Genomic DNA, 14,350 nt, shown 5'->3' on the forward strand with positions numbered 1-14,350 from the left:
ACTTACACCCACCCTCTTCTTCTTTGACAGGCCCACCCACGAACTTAGACCCCACCCTCTTCTTCTTTGACGCCCACCCACGAACTTACACCCCAACCTCTTCTTTTTTGACAGGCCACCCACGAACTTACACCCCACCCTCTTCTTCTTCGACACCCACCCAAGAACTTACACCCCACCCTCTTCATCTTCGACGCCCACCCAAGAACTTACACCCCACCCTCTTCTTCTTCGACGCCCACCCACGAACTTACACCCCACCCTCTTCTTCTTCGACGCCCACCCAAGAACTTACACCCCACCCTCTTCTTCATCGACGCCCACCCAAGAACTTACACCCCACCCTCTTCTTCTTCGACGCCCACCCACGAACTTACACCCCACCCACTTCTTCTTCGACGCCCACCCAAGAACTTACACCCCACCCTCCTCTTCTTCGATGCCCACCCAAGAACTTACACCCAACCCTCTTCTTCTTCTTTGACGCCCACCCACGAACTTACACCCCACCCTCTTCTTATTCTTCGACGCCCACCCAAGAACTTACACCCCACCCTCTTCTTCTTCGACGCCCACCCAAGAACTTACACCCCACCCTCTTCTTCTTTGACAGTCCCCCCACGAACTTACACCCCACTCTCTTCTTCTTCGATGCCCACCCATGAAATTACACCCCACCCTCTTCTTCTTCGACGCCCACCCACGAACTTACACCCCACCCTCTTCTTCTTCGACGCCCACCCAAGAACTTACACCCCACCCTCTTCTTCTTCGACGCCTACCCAAGAACATACACCCCACCCTCTTCTACTTTGACGCCCACCCACGAGCTTACACCCCGCCCTCTTCTTCTTTGACGCCCACCCAAGAACTTACACCCCACCCTCTTTTTCTTCTTCGACGCCCACCCAAGAACTTACACCCCAACCTCTTCTTCTTTGACGCCCACCCACAAACTTACACCCCACCCTCTTCTTCTTCGACGCCCACCCACGAACTTACACCCCACCCTCTTCTTCTTTGACAGGCCCCCCACGAACTTACACCCCACCCTCTTCTTCTTCGACGCCCACCCAAGAACTTACACCCCACCCTCTTCTTCTTCGATGCCCACCCAAGAACTTACACCCCACCCTCTTCTTCTTCGACGCCCACCCACGAACTTACACCCCACCCTCTTCTTCTTCGACGCCCACCCAAGAACTTACACCCCACCCTCTTCTTCTTCGACGCCCACCGAAGAACTTACACCCCACCCTCTTCTTCTTCGACGCCCACCCATGAAATTACACCCCACACTCTTCTTCTTCGACTCCCACCCACGAACTTAAACCTACCCTCTTCTTCTTTGACAGGTCCCCCCACAAACTTACATCTCGCCTTCTTCAACGCCCACCCATGGACTTAAACCTACCCTCTTCTTCTTTGACAGGTCCCCCCATGAACTTACACCCCACCCTCCTCTTCTTTGACACCCACAAACTTACACCCCACCCTCCTCTTCTTTGACGCCCACCCAAGAACTTACACCCCACCCTCTTCTTCTTCGACGCCCACCCAAGAACTTACACCCCACCCTCTTCTTCTTTGACAGGCCCCCCATGAACTTACACCCCACCCTCTTCTTCGACGCCCACCCACGAACTTACACCCAACCCTCTTCTTCTTTGACAGGCCCCCCACGAACTTACACCCCACCCTCTTCTTCTTCGACGCCCACCCATGAACTTACACCCCACCCTCTTCTTCTTCGACGCCCACCCACGATCTTACACCCCACCCTCTTCTTCTTTGACAGGCCCCCCACGAATTTACACCCCACCCTCTTCTTCTTCGACGCCCACCCAAGAACTTACACCCCACCCTCTTCTTCTTCGACACCCACCCAAGAACTTACACCCCCACCCTCCTCTTCTTCGATGCCCACCCAAGAACTTACACCCAACCCTCTTCTTCTTCTTCGACGCCCACCCACGAACTTACACCCCACCCTCTTCTTCTTCTTCGACGCCCACCCAAGAACTTACACCCCACCCTCTTCTTCTTCTTCGACGCCCACCCAAGAACTTACACCCCAACCTCTTCTTCTTTGACGCCCACCCACAAACTTACACCCCACCCTCTTCTTCTTCGACGCCCACCCACGAACTTACACCCCACCCTCTTCTTCTTTGACAGGCCCCCCACGAACTTACACCCCACCCTCTTCTTCTTCGACGCCCACCCAAGAACTTACACCCCACCCTCTTCTTCTTCGACGCCCACCCACGAACTTACACCCCGCCCTTTTCTTCTTCGACGCCCACCCAAGAACTTACACCCCACCCTCTTCTTCTTCGATGCCCACCCAAGAACTTACACCCCACCCTCTTCTTCTTCGACGCCCACCCACGAACTTACACCCCACCCTCTTCTTCTTCGACGCCCACCCAAGAACTTACACCCCATCCTCTTCTTCTTCGACGCCCACCGAAGAACTTACACCCCACCCTCTTCTTCTTCGACGCCCACCCATGAAATTACACCCCACACTCTTCTTCTTCGACTCCCACCCACGAACTTAAACCTACCCTCTTCTTCTTTGACAGGTCCCCCCACAAACTTACATCTCGCCTTCTTCAACGCCCACCCATGGACTTAAACCTACCCTCTTCTTCTTTGACAGGTCCCCCCATGAACTTACACCCCACCCTCCTCTTCTTTGACACCCACAAACTTACACCCCACCCTCCTCTTCTTTGACGCCCACCCAAGAACTTACACCCCACCCTCTTCTTCTTCGACGCCCACCCAAGAACTTACACCCCACCCTCTTCTTCTTTGACAGGCCCCCCATGAACTTACACCCCACCCTCTTCTTCGACGCCCACCCACGAACTTACACCCAACCCTCTTCTTCTTTGACAGGCCCCCCACGAACTTACACCCCACCCTCTTCTTCTTCGACGCCCACCCATGAACTTACACCCCACCCTCTTCTTCTTCGACGCCCACCCACGATCTTACACCCCACCCTCTTCTTCTTTGACAGGCCCCCCACGAGTTTACACCCCACCCTCTTCTTCTTCGACGCCCACCCAAGAACTTACACCCCACCCTCTTCTTCTTCGACGCCCACCCAAGAACTTACACCCCACCCTCCTCTTCTTCGATGCCCACCCAAGAACTTACACCCAACCCTCTTCTTCTTCTTCGACGCCCACCCACGAACTTACACCCCACCCTCTTCTTCTTCTTCGACGCCCACCCAAGAACTTACACCCCACCCTCTTCTTCTTCTTAGACGCCCACCCAAGAACTTACACCCCACCCTCTTCTTCTTTGACAGTCCCCCCACGAACTTACACCCCACTCTCTTCTTCTTCGACGCCCACCCATGAAATTACACCCCACCCTCTTCTTCTTCGACGCCCACCCACGAACTTACACCCCACCCTCTTCTTCTTCGACGCCCACCCAAGAACTTACACCCCACCCTCTTCTTCTTCGACGCCTACCCAAGAACTTACACCCCACCCTCTTCTACTTTGACGCCCACCCACGAGCTTACACCCCGCCCTCTTCTTCTTCGACGCCCACCCAAGAACTTACACCCCACCCTCTTTTTCTTCTTCGACGCCCACCCAAGAACTTACACCCCAACCTCTTCTTCTTTGACGCCCACCCACAAACTTACACCCCACCCTCTTCTTCTTCGACGCCCACCCACGAACTTACACCCCACCCTCTTCTTCTTTGACAGGCCCCCCACGAACTTACACCCCACCCTCTTCTTCTTCGACGCCCACCCAAGAACTTACACCCCACCCTCTTCTTCTTCGACGCCCACCCACGAACTTACACCCCGCCCTTTTCTTCTTCGACGCCCACCCAAGAACTTACACCCCACCCTCTTCTTCTTCGATGCCCACCCAAGAACTTACACCCCACCCTCTTCTTCTTCGACGCCCACCCACGAACTTACACCCCACCCTCTTCTTCTTCGACGCCCACCCAAGAACTTACACCCCACCCTCTTCTTCTTCGACGCCCACCGAAGAACTTACACCCCACCCTCTTCTTCTTCGACGCCCACCCATGAAATTACACCCCACACTCTTCTTCTTCGACTCCCACCCACGAACTTAAACCTACCCTCTTCTTCTTTGACAGGTCCCCCCACAAACTTACATCTCGCCTTCTTCAACGCCCACCCATGGACATAAACCTACCCTCTTCTTCTTTGACAGGTCCCCCCATGAACTTACACCCCACCCTCCTCTTCTTTGACACCCACAAACTTACACCCCACCCTCCTCTTCTTTGACGCCCACCCAAGAACTTACACCCCACCCTCTTCTTCTTCGACGCCCACCCAAGAACTTACACCCCACCCTCTTCTTCTTTGACAGGCCCCCCATGAACTTACACCCCACCCTCTTCTTCGACGCCCACCCATGAACTTACACCCCACCCTCTTCTTCTTCGACGCCCACCCAAGAACTTACACCCCACCCTCTTCTTCTTCGATGCCCACACAAGAACTTACACCCCACCCTCTTCTTCTTCGACGCCCACCCACGAACTTACACCCCACCCTCTTCTTCTTCGACGCCCACCCAAGAACTTACACCCCACCCTCTTCTTCTTCGACGCCCACCCAAGAACTTACACCCCACCCTCTTCTTCGACGCCCACCCAAGAACTTACACCCCACCCTCTTCTTCTTCGATGCCCACCCACGAACTTACACCCCACCCTCTTCTTCTTCTTCGACGCCCACCCAAAAACTTACACCCCACCCTCTTCTTCTTCTTTGACGCCCAAACAAGAACTTACACCCCACCCTCTTCTTCTTTGACAGGCCCCCCATGAACTTACACCCCACCCTCTTCTTCGACGCCCATCCACGAACTTACACCCCACCCTCTTCTTCTTTGACAGGCCCCCCACGAACTTACACCCCACTCTCTTCTTCTTCAACGCCCACCCAAGAACTTACAACCCACCCTCTTCTTCTTCGACGCCCACCCAAGAACTTACACCCCACCCTCTTCTTCTTTGACAGGCCCCCCACGAACTTACACCCCACCCTCTTCTTCTTCGACGCCCACCCACAAACTTACACCCCACCCTCTTCTTCTTCGACGCCCACCCACAAACTTACACCCCACCCTCTTCTTCTTAGACGCCCACCCACGAACTTACACCCCACCCTTTTCTTCTTTGACAGGCCCCCCAAGAACTTACACCCCACCCTCTTCTTCTTCGACGCCCACCCAAGAACTTACACCCCACCCTCTTCTTCTTTGACAGGCCCCCCATGAACTTACACCCCACCCTCTTTTTCTTTGACGCCCACCCAAGAACTTACACCCCACCCTCTTCTTCTTCGATGCCCACCCAAGAACTTACACCCAACCCTCTTCTTCTTCTTCGACGCCCACCCACGAACTGACACCCCACCCTCTTCTTCTTCTTCGACGCCCACCCAAGAACTTACACCCCACCCTCTTCTTCTTCTTCGATGCCCACCCAAGAACTTACACCCCACTCTCTTCTTCTTCGACGCCCACCCACGAAATTACACCCCACCCTCTTCTTCTTCGACACCCACCCACGAACTTACACCCCACCCTCTTCTTCTTCGACGCCCACCCAAGAACTTACACCCCACCCTCTTCTTCTTCGACGCCCACCCAAGAACTTACACCCCACCCTCTTCTACTTTGACGCCCACCCACGAGCTTACACCCCGCCCTCTTCTTCTTTGACGCCCACCCAAGAACTTACACCCCACCCTCTTTTTCTTCTTCGACGCCCACTTAAGAACTTACACCCCAACTTCTTCTTCTTTGACGCCCACCCACAAACTTACACCCCACCCTCTTCTTCTTCGACGCCCACCCACGAACTTACACCCCACCCTCTTCTTCTTCGACGCCCACCCACAAACTTACACCCCACCGTCTTCTTCTTCGACGCCCACCCACGAACTTACACCCCACCCTTTTCTTCTTTGACAGGCCCCCCACGAACTTACACCCCACCCTCTTCTTCTTCGACGCCCACCCAAGAACTTACACCCCACCCTCTTCTTCTTTGACAGGCCCCCCATGAACTTACACCCCACCCTCTTTTTCTTTGACGCCCACCCAAGAACTTACACCCCACCCTCTTCTTCTTTGGCAGGCCCCCCACGAACCTACACCCCACCCTCTTCTTCTTCGACGCCCACCCAAGAACTTACACCCACCCTCTTCTTCTTCGACGCCCACCCACGAACTTACACCCCGCCCTCTTCTTCTTCGACGTACACCCAAGTACTTACACCCCAACCTCTTCTTCGACGCCCACCCACGAACTTACACCCCACCCTCTTCTTCTTCGACGCCCACCCAAGAACTTACACCCCACCCTCTTCTTCTTCGACGCCCACCCAAGAACTTACACCCCACCCTCTTCTTCAACGCCCACCCAAGAACTTACACCCCACCCTCTTCTTCGATGCCCACCCACGAACTTACACCCCACCCTCTTCTTCTTCGATGCCCACCCAAGAACTTACACCCCACCCTCTTCTTCTTCGACGCCCACCCAAGAACTTACAACCCACCCTCTTCTTCTTCGACGTCCACCCACGAACTTACACCCCACCCTCTTCTTCTTTGACAGGCCCCCCACAAACTTACACCCCACCCTCCTCTACTTCGACGCCCACCCACGAACTTACACCCCACCCTCTTCTTCTTCTTCGACGCCCACCCATGAACTTACACCCCACCCTCTTCTTCTTCGACGCCCACACACGAACTTACACCCACCCTCTTCTTCTTCGACGCCCACCCAAGAACTTACACCCACCCTCTTCTTCTTTGACAGGCCCACCCACGAACTTAGACCCCACCCTCTTCTTCTTTGACACCCACCCACGAACTTACACCCCAACCTCTTCTTTTTTGACAGGCCACCCACGAACTTACACCCCACCCTCTTCTTCTTCGACACCCACCCAAGAACTTACACCCCACCCTCTTCATCTTCGACGCCCACCCAAGAACTTACACCCCACCCTCTTCTTCTTCGACGCCCACCCACGAACTTACACCCCACTCTCTTCTTCTTCGACGCCCACCCAAGAAATTACACCCCACCCTCTTCTTCTTCGACGCCCACCCAAGAACTTACACCCCAACCTCTTCTTCTTCGACGCCCACCCACGAACTTACACCCCACCCTCTTCTTCTTTGACGCCCACCCAAGAACTAACACCCCACCCTCTTCTTCTTCGACGCCCACCCAAGAACTTACACCCCACCCTCTTCTTCGACGCCCACCCAAGAACTTACACCCCACCCTCTTCTTCTTTGACGCCCACCCACGAACTTACACCCCACCCTCTTCTTCTTCGATGCCCACCCAAGAACTTACACCCCACCCTCTTCTTCTTCGACGCCCACCCAAGAACTTACAACCCACCCTCTTCTTCTTCGACGTCCACCCACGAACTTACACCCCACCCTCTTCTTCTTTGACAGGCCCCCCACAAACTTACACCCTACCCTCCTCTACTTCGACGCTCACCCACGAACTTACACCCCACCCTCTTCTTCTTCGACGCCCACCCATGAACTTACACCCCACCCTCTTCTTCTTCGATGCCCACACACGAACTTACACCCCACCCTCTTCTTCTTCGACGCCCACCCACGAACTTACACCCACCCTCTTCTTCTTTGACAGGCCCACCCACGAACTTAGACCCCACCCTCTTCTTCTTTGACGCCCACCCACGAACTTACACCCCAACCTCTTCTTTTTTGACAGGCCACCCACGAACTTACACCCCACCCTCTTCTTCTTCGACACCCACCCAAGAACTTACACCCCACCCTCTTCATCTTCGACGCCCACCCAAGAACTTACACCCCACCCTCTTCTTCTTCGACGCCCACCCACGAACTTACACCCCACCCTCTTCTTCTTCGACGCCCACCCAAGAACTTACACCCCACCCTCTTCTTCATCGACGCCCACCCAAGAACTTACACCCCACCCTCTTCTTCTTCGACGCCCACCCACGAACTTACACCCCACCCACTTCTTCTTCGACGCCCACCCAAGAACTTACACCCCACCCTCCTCTTCTTCGATGCCCACCCAAGAACTTACACCCAACCCTCTTCTTCTTCTTCGACGCCCACCCACGAACTTACACCCCACCCTCTTCTTATTCTTCGACGCCCACCCAAGAACTTACACCCCACCCTCTTCTTCTTCTTCGACGCCCACCCAAGAACTTACACCCCACCCTCTTCTTCTTTGACAGTCCCCCCACGAACTTACACCCCACTCTCTTCTTCTTCGATGCCCACCCATGAAATTACACCCCACCCTCTTCTTCTTCGACGCCCACCCACGAACTTACACCCCACCCTCTTCTTCTTCGACGCCCACCCAAGAACTTACACCCCACCCTCTTCTTCTTCGACGCCTACCCAAGAACTTACACCCCACCCTCTTCTACTTTGACGCCCACCCACGAGCTTACACCCCGCCCTCTTCTTCTTTGACGACCACCCAAGAACTTACACCCCACCCTCTTTTTCTTCTTCGACGCCCACCCAAGAACTTACACCCCAACCTCTTCTTCTTTGACGCCCACCCACAAACTTACACCCCACCCTCTTCTTCTTCGACGCCCACCCACGAACTTACACCCCACCCTCTTCTTCTTTGACAGGCCCCCCACGAACTTACACCCCACCCTCTTCTTCTTCGACGCCCACCCAAGAACTTACACCCCACCCTCTTCTTCTTCGACGCCCACCCACGAACTTACACCCCGCCCTTTTCTTCTTCGACGCCCACCCAAGAACTTACACCCCACCCTCTTCTTCTTCGATGCCCACCCAAGAACTTACACCCCACCCTCTTCTTCTTCGACGCCCACCCACGAACTTACACCCCACCCTCTTCTTCTTCGACGCCCACCCAAGAACTTACACCCCACCCTCTTCTTCTTCGACGCCCACCGAAGAACTTACACCCCACCCTCTTCTTCTTTGACAGGCCCCCCACAAACTTACACCCTACCCTCCTCTACTTCGACGCTCACCCACGAACTTACACCCCACCCTCTTCTTCTTCGACGCCCACCCATGAACTTACACCCCACCCTCTTCTTCTTCGATGCCCACACACGAACTTACACCCCACCCTCTTCTTCTTCGACGCCCACCCACGAACTTACACCCACCCTCTTCTTCTTTGACAGGCCCACCCACGAACTTAGACCCCACCCTCTTCTTCTTTGACGCCCACCCACGAACTTACACCCCAACCTCTTCTTTTTTGACAGGCCACCCACGAACTTACACCCCACCCTCTTCTTCTTCGACACCCACCCAAGAACTTACACCCCACCCTCTTCATCTTCGACGCCCACCCAAGAACTTACACCCCACCCTCTTCTTCTTCGACGCCCACCCACGAACTTACACCCCACCCTCTTCTTCTTCGACGCCCACCCAAGAACTTACACCCCACCCTCTTCTTCATCGACGCCCACCCAAGAACTTACACCCCACCCTCTTCTTCTTCGACGCCCACCCACGAACTTACACCCCACCCACTTCTTCTTCGACGCCCACCCAAGAACTTACACCCCACCCTCCTCTTCTTCGATGCCCACCCAAGAACTTACACCCAACCCTCTTCTTCTTCTTCGACGCCCACCCACGAACTTACACCCCACCCTCTTCTTATTCTTCGACGCCCACCCAAGAACTTACACCCCACCCTCTTCTTCTTCGACGCCCACCCAAGAACTTACACCCCACCCTCTTCTTCTTTGACAGTCCCCCCACGAACTTACACCCCACTCTCTTCTTCTTCGATGCCCACCCATGAAATTACACCCCACCCTCTTCTTCTTCGACGCCCACCCACGAACTTACACCCCACCCTCTTCTTCTTCGACGCCCACCCAAGAACTTACACCCCACCCTCTTCTTCTTCGACGCCTACCCAAGAACATACACCCCACCCTCTTCTACTTTGACGCCCACCCACGAGCTTACACCCCGCCCTCTTCTTCTTTGACGCCCACCCAAGAACTTACACCCCACCCTCTTTTTCTTCTTCGACGCCCACCCAAGAACTTACACCCCAACCTCTTCTTCTTTGACGCCCACCCACAAACTTACACCCCACCCTCTTCTTCTTCGACGCCCACCCACGAACTTACACCCCACCCTCTTCTTCTTTGACAGGCCCCCCACGAACTTACACCCCACCCTCTTCTTCTTCGACGCCCACCCAAGAACTTACACCCCACCCTCTTCTTCTTCGACGCCCACCCACGAACTTACACCCCGCCCTTTTCTTCTTCGACGCCCACCCAAGAACTTACACCCCACCCTCTTCTTCTTCGATGCCCACCCAAGAACTTACACCCCACCCTCTTCTTCTTCGACGCCCACCCACGAACTTACACCCCACCCTCTTCTTCTTCGACGCCCACCCAAGAACTTACACCCCACCCTCTTCTTCTTCGACGCCCACCGAAGAACTTACACCCCACCCTCTTCTTCTTCGACGCCCACCCATGAAATTACACCCCACACTCTTCTTCTTCGACTCCCACCCACGAACTTAAACCTACCCTCTTCTTCTTTGACAGGTCCCCCCACAAACTTACATCTCGCCTTCTTCAACGCCCACCCATGGACTTAAACCTACCCTCTTCTTCTTTGACAGGTCCCCCCATGAACTTACACCCCACCCTCCTCTTCTTTGACACCCACAAACTTACACCCCACCCTCCTCTTCTTTGACGCCCACCCAAGAACTTACACCCCACCCTCTTCTTCTTCGACGCCCACCCAAGAACTTACACCCCACCCTCTTCTTCTTTGACAGGCCCCCCATGAACTTACACCCCACCCTCTTCTTCGACGCCCACCCACGAACTTACACCCAACCCTCTTCTTCTTTGACAGGCCCCCCACGAACTTACACCCCACCCTCTTCTTCTTCGACGCCCACCCATGAACTTACACCCCACCCTCTTCTTCTTCGACGCCCACCCACGATCTTACACCCCACCCTCTTCTTCTTTGACAGGCCCCCCACGAATTTACACCCCACCCTCTTCTTCTTCGACGCCCACCCAAGAACTTACACCCCACCCTCTTCTTCTTCGACGCCCACCCAAGAACTTACACCCCCACCCTCCTCTTCTTCGATGCCCACCCAAGAACTTACACCCAACCCTCTTCTTCTTCTTCGACGCCCACCCACGAACTTACACCCCACCCTCTTCTTCTTCTTCGACGCCCACCCAAGAACTTACACCCCACCCTCTTCTTCTTCTTCGACGCCCACCCAAGAACTTACACCCCAACCTCTTCTTCTTTGACGCCCACCCACAAACTTACACCCCACCCTCTTCTTCTTCGACGCCCACCCACGAACTTACACCCCACCCTCTTCTTCTTTGACAGGCCCCCCACGAACTTACACCCCACCCTCTTCTTCTTCGACGCCCACCCAAGAACTTACACCCCACCCTCTTCTTCTTCGACGCCCACCCACGAACTTACACCCCGCCCTTTTCTTCTTCGACGCCCACCCAAGAACTTACACCCCACCCTCTTCTTCTTCGATGCCCACCCAAGAACTTACACCCCACCCTCTTCTTCTTCGACGCCCACCCACGAACTTACACCCCACCCTCTTCTTCTTCGACGCCCACCCAAGAACTTACACCCCATCCTCTTCTTCTTCGACGCCCACCGAAGAACTTACACCCCACCCTCTTCTTCTTCGACGCCCACCCATGAAATTACACCCCACACTCTTCTTCTTCGACTCCCACCCACGAACTTAAACCTACCCTCTTCTTCTTTGACAGGTCCCCCCACAAACTTACATCTCGCCTTCTTCAACGCCCACCCATGGACTTAAACCTACCCTCTTCTTCTTTGACAGGTCCCCCCATGAACTTACACCCCACCCTCCTCTTCTTTGACACCCACAAACTTACACCCCACCCTCCTCTTCTTTGACGCCCACCCAAGAACTTACACCCCACCCTCTTCTTCTTCGACGCCCACCCAAGAACTTACACCCCACCCTCTTCTTCTTTGACAGGCCCCCCATGAACTTACACCCCACCCTCTTCTTCGACGCCCACCCACGAACTTACACCCAACCCTCTTCTTCTTTGACAGGCCCCCCACGAACTTACACCCCACCCTCTTCTTCTTCGACGCCCACCCATGAACTTACACCCCACCCTCTTCTTCTTCGACGCCCACCCACGATCTTACACCCCACCCTCTTCTTCTTTGACAGGCCCCCCACGAGTTTACACCCCACCCTCTTCTTCTTCGACGCCCACCCAAGAACTTACACCCCACCCTCTTCTTCTTCGACGCCCACCCAAGAACTTACACCCCACCCTCCTCTTCTTCGATGCCCACCCAAGAACTTACACCCAACCCTCTTCTTCTTCTTCGACGCCCACCCACGAACTTACACCCCACCCTCTTCTTCTTCTTCGACGCCCACCCAAGAACTTACACCCCACCCTCTTCTTCTTCTTAGACGCCCACCCAAGAACTTACACCCCACCCTCTTCTTCTTTGACAGTCCCCCCACGAACTTACACCCCACTCTCTTCTTCTTCGACGCCCACCCATGAAATTACACCCCACCCTCTTCTTCTTCGACACCCACCCACGAACTTACACCCCACCCTCTTCTTCTTCGACGCCCACCCAAGAACTTACACCCCACCCTCTTCTTCTTCGACGCCTACCCAAGAACTTACACCCCACCCTCTTCTACTTTGACGCCCACCCACGAGCTTACACCCCGCCCTCTTCTTCTTCGACGCCCACCCAAGAACTTACACCCCACCCTCTTTTTCTTCTTCGACGCCCACCCAAGAACTTACACCCCAACCTCTTCTTCTTTGACGCCCACCCACAAACTTACACCCCACCCTCTTCTTCTTCGACGCCCACCCATGAACTTACACCCCACCCTCTTCTTCTTTGACAGGCCCCCCACGAACTTACACCCCACCCTCTTCTTCTTCGACGCCCACCCAAGAACTTACACCCCACCCTCTTCTTCTTCGACGCCCACCCACGAACTTACACCCCGCCCTTTTCTTCTTCGACGCCCACCCAAGAACTTACACCCCACCCTCTTCTTCTTCGATGCCCACCCAAGAACTTACACCCCACCCTCTTCTTCTTCGACGCCCACCCACGAACTTACACCCCACCCTCTTCTTCTTCGACGCCCACCCAAGAACTTACACCCCACCCTCTTCTTCTTCGACGCCCACCGAAGAACTTACACCCCACCCTCTTCTTCTTCGACGCCCACCCATGAAATTACACCCCACACTCTTCTTCTTCGACTCCCACCCACGAACTTAAACCTACCCTCTTCTTCTTTGACAGGTCCCCCCACAAACTTACATCTCGCCTTCTTCAACGCCCACCCATGGACATAAACCTACCCTCTTCTTCTTTGACAGGTCCCCCCATGAACTTACACCCCACCCTCCTCTTCTTTGACACCCACAAACTTACACCCCACCCTCCTCTTCTTTGACGCCCACCCAAGAACTTACACCCCACCCTCTTCTTCTTCGACGCCCACCCAAGAACTTACACCCCACCCTCTTCTTCTTTGACAGGCCCCCCATGAACTTACACCCCACCCTCTTCTTCGACGCCCACCCATGAACTTACACCCCACCCTCTTCTTCTTCGACGCCCACCCAAGAACTTACACCCCACCCTCTTCTTCTTCGATGCCCACACAAGAACTTACACCCCACCCTCTTCTTCTTCGACGCCCACCCACGAACTTACACCCCACCCTCTTCTTCTTCGACGCCCACCCAAGAACTTACACCCCACCCTCTTCTTCTTCGACGCCCACCCAAGAACTTACACCCCACCCTCTTCTTCGACGCCCACCCAAGAACTTACACCCCACCCTCTTCTTCTTCGATGCCCACCCACGAACTTACACCCCACCCTCTTCTTCTTCTTCGACGCCCACCCAAAAACTTACACCCCACCCTCTTCTTCTTCTTTGACGCCCAAACAAGAACTTACACCCCACCCTCTTCTTCTTTGACAGGCCCCCCATGAACTTACACCCCACCCTCTTCTTCGACGCCCATCCACGAACTTACACCCCACCCTCTTCTTCTTTGACAGGCCCCCCACGAACTTACACCCCACTCTCTTCTTCTTCAACGCCCACCCAAGAACTTACAACCCACCCTCTTCTTCTTCGACGCCCACCCAAGAACTTACACCCCACCCTCTTCTTCTTT

Source organism: Crinia signifera, chromosome 1 (genome assembly GCF_055691185.1).
Source record: "Crinia signifera chromosome 1, ASM5569118v1, whole genome shotgun sequence".
NCBI classification, from domain to species: domain Eukaryota; kingdom Metazoa; phylum Chordata; class Amphibia; order Anura; family Myobatrachidae; genus Crinia; species Crinia signifera.